Source organism: Dermacentor silvarum, chromosome 7, assembly GCF_013339745.2.
Source record: "Dermacentor silvarum isolate Dsil-2018 chromosome 7, BIME_Dsil_1.4, whole genome shotgun sequence".
In the NCBI taxonomy this organism is placed as follows: Eukaryota; Metazoa; Arthropoda; class Arachnida; order Ixodida; family Ixodidae; genus Dermacentor; species Dermacentor silvarum.
Window position 1 is genome coordinate 97,309,654 of NC_051160.1, and position 11,654 is coordinate 97,321,307.

Here is an 11,654-nt window from a genome sequence, read left to right on the forward strand (position 1 = left end):
GGGCTCGCGCTCTCGGTGTCCGACGCTCAACTGAGACGGTCGCGTTTCTGAGTCGTCAATAAACCCCATTACTTGGTGAAGTTCTCACCGGGTTGCTGGGAACGGCTGCGCAAGCGCTCTTCGGCACGGAGCTTCCGCACCTCAGGGCGACCGAACACTTGCGTAATGCGCGCCTTGAAATCGGACCAGGTGCGAAGGTCGGATTCGTGGTTGTGGTACCACACGCTAGTGACACCCGTAAGATAGAAGTTGGCGTAGCTGAGATTCGTAGCATCGTCCCATTTATTGGGAGCACTCACCCGCTCGTAGATCGAGAGCCAATCTTCGACGTCGTATTCGTCGGAGCTGCTGAAGATGGGAGGATCGCGTTGACGCACGGGGCCAGGACAAATCAATGTTGGCGGTTCCGGAAGTGTTGTTTGGCTGGGGTCGTCAGGCATGATGGCCGGCAGCGTCCGATTGTGTAGTTCCAGGGTTGGGGAAGTAGAACCCAGCACAGCTCCACCAATTATGTAATGGGGTTTATTGACGACTCAGAAACGCGACCGTCTCAGTTGAGCGTCGGACACCGAGAGCGCGAGCCCGTCTTCGTCGGCGGGCCGATGATGATAATGCGTCCACAGGGCGCGCCAGTCACACAGGGCGCCAGTCTTCTTCGCTACAATTTATTTAACTGAATTAGTAAGTACAAGTAATGTCCCCTGTATTTTCCATGGTGTCTGTTTGTTGGCTTCTCACGTTATTATTTAGAAGTTGACACAGTTAATCGATTCGAGCCCTTCAATTAACGATCTCGCTGTTGGGTTGTCAGCTGCATGCGTCTCAGAGCACTTTAGCGTTATTATTAAGGCAAACGCCATAAGTGGCTCGCTGCGTGATAGCCTTGCGAAAAAGAAAGAAAAAATGCCATGGTTGCTCAGTAGCTACACACTAAGAAAAAAAATGAGTATCCCTTACTCTTTTCGCGGAGTCTGGATTCGCCACATATATGACACACTTTGGGGGAGACACCCGAACTCTCTTTTGCCAGAGAGTCCAAAGACTATCTGTGATGTAAACAAGGTGGTTACTTAACTCCTCACGCAATAGTCATGTGCACTCTTTTCTAGTAGTCTCCTGGACCCTTTCAAGAGGGTTGCAAGACTACCGCTGAGGGAGTCTGTTAACTCTTGTAGATGAGTCAGACGACTGAACATAAACGGTCACATGAATACTGTTGAGGGAGTCTGTTCACTATTCTAGATGAGTCAGACGAGTCAAGATAAAGGGTCACGTGACCACTGCTGAAGGAGTCGGGTAACTATTCTTGACGAGTCTGACGACTCCATTAGTGTGTGTCGCGTTATGCATGGTGCAGGACTCTTGCAAATAGAGTAAACTAACTAATCCATTCGACTCTTGGCTGGCAGTGTCGAGCCGCTTTTCAAAATGAGTCCAAAACTTTTGCTGACAGAGCAAAGTTACTATTGTGAAAAAACAACATAGAATAATAATGAATCCATAGCTAATCTGCTAAGAAGCATGTGGCAGGCTAGCAACAAAAACTGAATATTTCAACACTTTGTTATTGTCTTCTGAAAGTGTCAAATGTATCAGTCATCAGAGAATCACCGTGTACACAAGACAGCTGTATTTCAGCGCTTAGTAAGGACGAGGACAAAGAAGGAGACGTACGGACACACATAGCGCATGTGTGTCCGTACGTCTCCTTCTTTGTCCTCGTCCTTACTAAGCGCTGAAATACAGCCTTCATGATGAACCAACAAGCCCATCTTGCCACTCTGGTCGACTACACAAGACAGTTCTCTTTACTATTAAACTGGAATCAATGGCCAACCAAGCAAAACAGTTTTAAAGAAACACCCAATATGCACCTTGCAGCTGCATGTGCATGACATGCAATGTCACTCTGAGCCATAATGATGCCCCAAAATAGTATGTAACCCCTGAAAAAGTTCAATTCACCCCAACACAAGTCATTAAAATATGTCAATAGGTTCTTAAGCCAAACCTATCTCGCTGTTCTCACATGCATATTTTTATTTAGAACTTAATTTAACCTCCTATGCAAATAAAGTACACATAAATATAACGAAGGGCTACACTGGTGCAAGAAAGGGGAACCAGATAATGAAGTGCAATAAGAACAATATTCCAACTTAGATTACATAATCTATGCATTACAAATTGCAGACAGCAACTGGTTGGCAATCGATAATCCAATTTAACAGTAAAAACGGCTGTCTTACCATATGGTACTCTTGTTGGCACTTTTCCCACTCAACTCATGCATGTTTCTTCGCTTGAGTTGAAAATTGATCTGAAAAACACCATATTAAAAAGTTGTGCATCAATTTTATTCTCACTACTACGTGACAATACAATCTGCAACAGTGCATAAGAACTTAATAACTGACAATATTAGAGAAAACATACAGCAATATTTAAGCTAAACATTTTATTTACGTTGACATAAACACGTTTTTTAAGACTATATTTTAAAACACCAACAATTTCACTGATTGCAATAAGCACTAATACAAGATTTGCCATAAAGCAAACACGCTGGAAACATATGTAGCACAGGTAGCTGTATTTTGTTATGACAAAGATAGCGCATGAATGACGAGGACAAGGAAGGAAGCAGACCAGGTGTTAACTAAACTGTACCCAGCTACACACATGCAGCTGTAACAATACAATACACATGGTGCATGAAGAGCCAAAAGACACATACAGAAAGTAGAGACATGAGGAAGGCTCCTTCGACTCATCAAAAGTCACCCTGTAAGAGCCGATTAGGTACCGGCTGTAATATACCATCAGTAAATGCATTAAGTTACATCAGGTGCCACCCTTTGCATGTCACTAATATAAAGTTCTTGTGAGTTTTCTTGTTCTGAATTTTAACTTAGCAAGCATGACTGAGTTTCGTAAAGCCTACCTATGGCTTGGCACATACAGAAAAAAATGGGTTTCTATGAACACTGGAGGTCACAGAAGGTTGACTGACATATAACACTAACTTTTAATTCTTTTGTCTGTGTGATTACCTGCCACACTAGTTTTGTACAGTGAAAACATCCACACAATGCACAGTAGGCAGCCAAGTGTGAATATCTGTTTTTGATTTCTACCTTTCTCTGGTGTCCCCTTAAGGTAACATTGGTGCAAAGGCTAGTCTACTCAACATAAGCGTTCCCACACAATAGGAGCAGCTGATAAGCCCCATTGATGGTGCGTGAAATAAAACATTTTCTGTGCTGAACTTTCCACTGCCGCTCCTATCTAGAGCGACTTTTTGCTTTGTTGTGTACTCTAGCAAATAGGCTACCCAGTTAATTTGATGCCGAAAGCAACTCTCACACAATAGGGGGATGTCACATTTTTTAAATTGTATACAAACTTTTGAATATACGGCTTGGTATCTTTATCTTTTCGTCGACCTTTAACTTTAGCCACTTTGCTACTTTTTTGCATGTGCAGACAGGCCATTGCACCAATGCTAAGCTACGAAAACACCAAAGCAAGGTAGAAAGAAAGAACAGATATTCATAATTTGGGTGCCCACTGTGCAATGGGTGAATATGTTTCAATGTACGACAGAACGACTTGGTAGATAAACATAACATCAAACATAAGAAAATTAAACGTGAAGCCTGCGATATTAGTAACCGGGAAACTTAGGTGTAAATTAACTTTCATGAATCGCAGTGATGAGGAAAGTTTTTAGAATATGCGTCGAGGCAACCTACATCACTCATGCTCATAAAGGAAACAAAATAAAAACAAGCAAGATCACAAGAACTTCTCACTTGCAACATACAAATAAGACACCTCACATAACTGATTTATGTATTTACTGAGGATAAATTACATCTGGCGAATAATCTGCTCTTAAAAGGTGACACTCAACGAGTAAAAGCCTTGGGTGGCCATTACTTTTTATCTGTGGTGTTCAGCTCTTCTGAGCACATGCACATTGTATGGTACAGCTGCTTGGATGTAGCTGGGCACAGTTGTGAGTAACTGCCAATCCTATTATGGTCCTACACTATCATTGTTATAATTTATAATAACAAATAGCCTATCTGGTCTATCAACAGTATTTTAAACAAGACATACTGACAGATTTCACTGTACATTGCTAAGGAGGCGAGTACATCATTTCAGATTTCAAGAAACAGTTGTGGGGCAGAACAAATGCTGAAGACAAAAAATCTACGAATGACTAGTACCTGTATAATTAAATACAATGTACTAGCTCTTTCTGCAATGAATTTCTCTATTACCAAGACTCATAGGCTGAAAAAATAACTGGCAAGTATTTACAAAACTGACAGAGATTACAAGTGCGTGATAATTGCCAATGTCTTCTTAAACAAGATCACAATAATTAAAGTAGAATAACTTCAGCAAATAACAACTTCAGCAGAATGCTGACATTGCACTATTGAGGCTAGTCAGTGCTGAACGTATGGCTAGTTGGTAAGAGAACTCAGACTGGCAGCCCTGAAATATTTGTTACCATACTTGGTGGAGCATGCTTTGCTGTTTCAGATATTACTTTGCCACAAAGCCTTTTGTAAGCCCTGTAGCACGATTCTGTGTGGAACAGAAATCTATTCTCTCATTGCTTTTGGGGATGTGTTTCTCAGAACTGGTGCTAGTCTATTTCTTACAAAGCAAAAATTCTTGAGTACTGCAATTCTAATGCTTGTCACTGCTATAAATTTTTGTTAGCAAAAATTGCCGCACTGTCTTAAGCAGTTATGTTCAATAATTAGAGGCAGTCACCACTGAAACACTCAGTACAAAGCACGAAACAAAGATATGGATTCAACATGTAAATGTCGAACAAAGTGATATTCTTATCTGCCTTTCAGGGAACTTTTTTCCCCTGTTAGGGGACATTCACAAAATATTTGGTATTGTACTTCTGGAGAATGCAGGAAAACTCAGTGCTTAACAGCAGCCCATGGGAAGACAACCCAGAGTCGCTTAGACAAGAGGACTTGCCTTCAACTTTGAAGGCAAGTCCTCTTGTCTAAGCGACTCTGGGCTGTCTTCCCAGCTATGTTATAGGTGACTATAGCAAGGGACACGTTTTGTTTATTAAATCTTGTGTTCAAGGGAGATGCTACTCTAAATGCTTTTAAAAATTTTTTGTACTAGAGGTTTGAAAATTAAGCCAATTAGAGAGTTCTTCAAGCCGATTTCGTATATGTTATTTTTGTTTAGCTGCTACATTTATTCAGTTATGTCTTAAACAATGGCACAATATGTAGTGATATTTGCGGGCACTTTCTTCTGTATTAAATTTTCATAAAAGCATTGTGCTGTAGCTAATTTAGCTCATTGTAGGTGCAAAGTGCCGATATCTATCCAAATAACATGTAAACTTAGTGGGACTAGGCAAGTAAAGCTCAGTACACTTCAACATTTTTTCACAGTCCCATGAGAATAACCTCGTGCACTTACAATTGTCCGATACTAACGAAATTTGGCATACATACTCTTCAAGATATGTAGAATGCTAATATCTACTTGAAATTGCAATGTAATGCATAGAATGGATCACCAGTGGACCATTAGAGTTACAGAATGGATACCAAGAGAAGGGAAGCGCAGTCGAGGACGGCAAAAAACTAGGTGGGGCGATGAAGTTAGGAAATTTGCAGGCGCAAGTTGGAATCAGCTAGCACAAGACAGGGGTAATTGGAGATCACAGGGAGAGGCCTTCATCCTGCAGTGGACATAAATATAGGCTGATGACGATGATTTTTTTGCACTAGTTTCAGTAATTTTACATGCTGTTTGGGTAGATATCGGCACTTTGCGGTCTACAATGAGCTGGATAAGATACAGCACGATGATTCTTGTGAAACTGTTATATACAATAAAGCGCCCGCAGATACTTTGCCACTGTGTAGGACATAACTAAAAAATATAGCGGCTACACAAAAACCACTGACATACTTACAATCTACAAAACTCTATGCGACAGTTTTTTTTCAAATCTCTCGCAGAAATAATTTTAAAAATTTATTTCGAGGAGCATTTCCCCTTAATATGTGGCTGCCAATGTATTCAGCCGAAGCGTTAGGCAATGCCTTCAGGCAGACCGTAGGGAGCTTTAGAAATAGCACACCAAAGCGTCTGCCTACAAAGCCCCATACCCTACTTGCATTCCTTCGTTCTTTCTTGCATTCTGTTCTATGCCACCATTTGGATCCCTTAACATTGAGTGCGCAAAACCTTAAACACCCCATTAATACATAGAATTTTTAGCCTGTAAAGGAATGGTGTGGAAATGGGTGCCATCAACTGTGTTGACAATAAACAAATATTTGTTCTCACATTAATGAAGCCAGTCATATAAAATATATCACAAATTTCGAAATGAATGCAGAAAGAACCTTGCTGATTGTCAAATTGGTGCCACGAACAAGATATTTTCATATTTATGATTCTTAGTTTAATTCACTTCCCTCTAGTGCAGGGACTCTGGCCTAGAATCCTCAATGTAGTAGACTAACCCAGGCCTGGAAGGCAATATTTAAATCTGAAATAAAGACATACATCCCGCCACCCCCTGTCGTTGCTATGTCATCAGAAGAAGTGTGTATCTATGGGCATATAGTCTGTAAAATAATTTTTACATGAGCGTACATGTACCATTACTCTTGCATTCATAAATTCTGAAAATTAGGAAATATATGTGTCATTCAAAGCACTGCTGTAAACCTTCATGTTCGAGAAATGCAATACTCATAAGGTGTAACACAACCAATGTCTGCATGAAACCTACAATACCGTTGGCATTCTTAAGTGTGGCAAACCCATTTGCCACGCTGACGAATGCCAAGGGTATCATGGGTTTCATGCTTCAAACATCCACCAGTGCCACTGGTATCATTGCAGTGAAAGGAAGTCACATCACTTATGGTGGGCAGCCAAGTTTCCATACTTTAATACTGTTTTCTTTTTCACGCTCCTATGTTCTTTCCTTTTTTTCAAAAATAATAGGTGCTTGAAATAAGTGCCTGCATGTTCCTCTTGAATTTATCTTGCCATAGAGCCCTAGTTAAGTAAAATGTTTTAACATTCTACAGCGCTGCAAATTAATAAATGAACAAAACATGACGTAAGTCAGCATTTTAGCCGTATGCATTACAAGAGTTAAGAACCTATCAATTACATACACAAGTACAAAAGAACTAAGAGAAACTGGGCATAAATACAGATATAATAGAAGGAGATGATGTTAAGAATTCCAAGAGAAAGGAAATATTGAAAATTGGGTACTAAACACACAAATTATAACAGGAGTATTTGCTAGGAATCTTAAGGAGCAAATAGAATGTGAAGCCCAGCGAACACTTCACGCCAATATTTGCTCATGGTTCGATAAGTGGTCACAGCTGGCGATGCTGTTTGGATAGATGGCAGCCGAGGTACAGCTGCGAAATTGGTGAAACATGTAGAGGGGTCACCAAGTGTTGAATGCTGGAGCAAAACAGGTTGCCTTGATCCCTGGCATCATCTGACATCAACGCATGGAGTCGGGTTATGCGTCCTTTCCAAGAGGCCTGGCTCAAGTGTGTGGCACAGCTTGGGTAGAATTTCGCGGCAACCTGAGAAACAGAAACCCCCATCTATAAGCACCATATTATTCTTCACCATAGGACAAATCTGAAGCTTACCATCTATGATGGTAAGCTAATAATGAAAGCAGACACAGGTCACCAGACTGAAGGTAAATAAATGTGCAAAAAGTATAAATAACTTTGAGGAACTACGTATAGGATGGAATGCTTGTCATTTTGTCTTGCGTGTATCAATGATTGCACTTTAACGTAATATCAAGGGTACGTTACTTGGCCCTCTGAACTAGCGTAAGTTCTATGCGAGTTTCGTTCTAAGGCACCAAAAGGCATAGCCAAGATGCCGGTTCCTTCAATATGAGAGGAGAACAAATTTTTCTCACGAGAATGAAGAGGTCTTGCACCTAAAATTGTATCCCTTGAGCATTGGACATTGTCCAGTTTATTATGGGCCGTTAAAATGGGCAAAATGGCCCATTTTCATTTTCAGAGAAATGGCGTTCTAGCAAAAGCTGTCAACTAACTTGATCCAAGTGCTCAGGACATGTGCTGAGTACACAAAATGGTTTCAGAATTATATATCTCATGCAGAAGTGCACAAAGATGAGGATGAACTTGCAGAAAACTCAGTTTTGGCGTATATTTATCTGCAGGTTTAACAATGTGGCGATCCTAGGAAAAATATGCCAAATACCAGATCTGAGGGCACATTGTATTACTTTCAAATTGGCAAAGCTTTATCAACATAGTTTTTGTGTTAAGCAAGAAAAAATTGTATAAGTGGTCTCCACTAGTATCAAAATGTGCATCGTGGTTCGTCTAATCCACATTGCCTTTTGGTGGCTAAAACAAATTGCGTGGACTTGAGAATTGCTGCACCAATAGTGGGGCGTCTAAACTACTTGCAAATTAATTCATTGCCGAGTGGCTACAAGCTGCTTCAGTCAAGAGGACGGTGCTGGATTACATGTATTTACCTGCATCTTGCTGTCTGCCGTCGGCCTGCTTGGCATCATCACTAAGGCTGCCAACTCTCTAGTGGACGCAGTCGGGACAGGGTGGTGGCGGAAGGCAGGAGCAGGAGCCGCCAAGTTGTACCTGCAACAAATTTGCACAAATGTTCGAAGTTCTACCATGTCGTAATTTACAAAAATGCAGCAGTTGTCTGTGTAACATGGTTACCAATACAAATAAAGGTAAACAGTTAGGTCCTACAACACAACTAGAACCCCGACAAAAACAAAGCAGCAGTTATGTATATGAAAATGCCAGCAAAGACAAAAAGAGTGTGCAACCCGAACCTGTGCTCACGCCATGAAGTGATGTGCCTGTCAACTGCAAGCCTGCCATCTTAAAATGTCATTGTATATTTTTTAACCTGCATTAATCCAAGTTCAACGTCTCTTGACATAAGTAAATTATCAAGCTACTTCAATTCATGATTTTCTATGGTCATTAATGCAATAAAGTGCAAGCTGCAAATGAAGCTGGCCGGGTAGTGAAGAATAATATTGTGCTTCTCTAAATCTTATTCTTGTTTTTCAGCCCGTGTCTTGGCTCTAGTTTTAGAATACAGAAAAACCTTCACATTCTTGACATTTCATCCTGCTAATTTTTATTCCATAATGCATAATACTTCAACATGAGCAATAGTGGTTCCTTTTAACGGTAAATAGCGGTAGAACAAGGAATGTCGCTCGAGCCAACGCGTCAACAAGAGGACTTGTCTCCTACTTCTTCTCGAAACATAGGCTCCAGCAATGCTTCTTGTTCTATGGCTCTTCATCATTTGAAGTCTCCGTCTTCCTGTGTGTTTACATATGTCTTTTCAGTGTTGTGTTGATAAAATTGGACTAACAGAGAATTGGTAAACGTACCTGACAAGAAATTTTGGCTTGTTGGTAGATAACAACAGAGTAGCTGCGCAACATTGAGCCATGGACAAAGGAGGCTAGTGCTTCTTGTCTCCTCTAGCCATGTCTCGTTCTTGAGCGATTACTCTATCTCTATGTAAACGTATTACCATTTGCACAATAATACTAAAATGAATAAGACAGGAATGAGGACAGAAAAATTGCAACATATAGCATCATACTGCTAATGAGAAATTCCAAAGTGCCTGTGCGATTTCTCACCCATAACATGCTGGATAAGATGGCTACTTCCTGTGGCTGTTGCCGCTTCTTCAATACCTAAAACAAAATACATTTCAAAATTACAAAAATATGCACGAAAACAGCAGTAGAGTAGGAGATAACACAGCATGGTTTCTACAAGAAGGTAAACTAATCTCTGATACATGACAGACGAAATTTTTAAAAATTAAATTAGTAAAATAATACACCACACCTCATTATATTTCATTCAATGCTGTCAGAGTAAAATAATACCAAGAATTCCACTTTTACATTAAAATATCCTACAGCGATTAAGCCAACAACAGCTGTACTTGAAATTTTTACACGTACATTACAATGGCCAAGACAAACCTAGGTTTAACTTGGGTGGATTGATATGCAGCTCACTGGGAGGTAAAACTTTGCAATGAACTCATTTCTGCTTGCCAAATATACAAATACAAATATACATACATAAAAATACAAATGAAAGGACCCTTTTTATCATAAAACACAAGACACAAAATAGACAATCCAGTAATAATATTACAAATTCACCACAGAACACACCTCGCTTTTGAAACACTAGTAGGTTTCACTATATGAAGGTTGCAGCAAATTCATGCTTTTAAATAGTAACAATGAAAATAAAGATTACTTGAGAAATAATACATTATATATCGGTTTAGATTCTTAGCTAATGTGTTTCTGACCTGCAGCCAAAAAGACATTAAATTTATTTTGTTTCAACGCTTATACAGCATTGTAGCGATTTTATTATCGGTAATGTACCTGAAGCGCTAGCGAATCTTCAAGATACACAAGCTGTCTTCAAAGTTTTCAACTTGTCTTCGGCAGCGAATGTCACATTGGTGCTACTATTTTTTTTCTGCACTTCAAGCTATGCAGTACTTGCTATACTGCGGATTTTTCAATGCGACAGGCCGCTCATTACTAGGATCGATAAAAACGGTGTTTCTCCTAGCAGTACAACTTTGTTATAATATAAGATGCTTTCCTGAAGCCTCCGGCTGCCGATAGTATTTTCGCAAGCATCCGCGCGCATGTCTGTAACTGCCAAGAGAAACGCCCCGCAACATGTAACCAAACCGGAAGGGCCGAGCAAGCGCCGTTTGTAAACTCGAACAAAAGCTGATATACTCACCTGAGACGTTAAGAGAAAAATGGCACAGTCACTCCATGCTGGCAGGCTTTCATATGCATCTGGCCGTCTCTGTGCGTTACTATCTATCACATCACAATGAAAGACAACGCAGTGCAGACCGCAACACTTCGGTTGCTTGCCACGGTCCGGGGAGCTGCACTTGTTCGATGTCGGCAAAGACGAAATCGGCGACACGCTGCTGCTGGCCGTGATGATGATGTATGGTGTTTAATGGCGCAAGGGCCAAGTATGGCCAAAGAGCGCCATGCCAGTGTTTGTGAGTTTGCAGTGGAGCGATGAATTCTGAGAAATAGATGAGGCGTGGCTGTAAAGAGGCCTAAAATAGTCGCTGTAAAGTGCGTAAAACATACATGTATTAAGATCATGGCAATGGCTAATGAGGTGTGCTATGAAAATGAAGAATGCATTGAGGGAGAATGATACGATTTACAAAATATAACAGATGCAAGAATTGACCAGAAGCACAATTGCCTAAACAAAGCCCTTGAAACACAAGGGCCTGAAGGCACGTGCTATAAAAATAAACTATCACAGCAGCATCCTCTGGAGAGAGGATGCGCTATGAACTTATTGGGCTAATAACGTGTAGTACAACATCGTTCAAGAAACGGAGAACTGCTTTGGCGTTAAAAAGAGGTTCTTCACCAATAAACATCGTAGGATGAAGAGGGATATGATAGTGGTATGCTACAGGGAAATGTTTCCTTCTCTCTGTTTCGGCTTCCCGACACTCCAGTAAGACGT

General features: G+C 40.6%; 1 long non-coding RNA gene across 2 annotated transcripts; it reads right to left on the reverse strand.

Annotated features, from left to right (window-relative positions):
• Positions 1-6,013: 6,013 nt before the first annotated feature.
• Positions 6,014-11,049, reverse strand: LOC125946896 (uncharacterized). 2 transcript variants are annotated; one of them, XR_007467968.1, is made up of 4 exons: positions 10,890-11,049; positions 9,743-9,799; positions 8,585-8,705; positions 6,014-7,637 (listed from the first exon to the last, which is right to left on the reverse strand). It is a non-coding gene; the product is annotated as an uncharacterized LOC125946896 (long non-coding RNA). The 2 variants fall into 2 exon arrangements; XR_007467967.1 differs by lacking the exon at positions 10,890-11,049 and having other exon boundaries at positions 9,743-10,031.
• Positions 11,050-11,654: the final 605 nt, after the last annotated feature.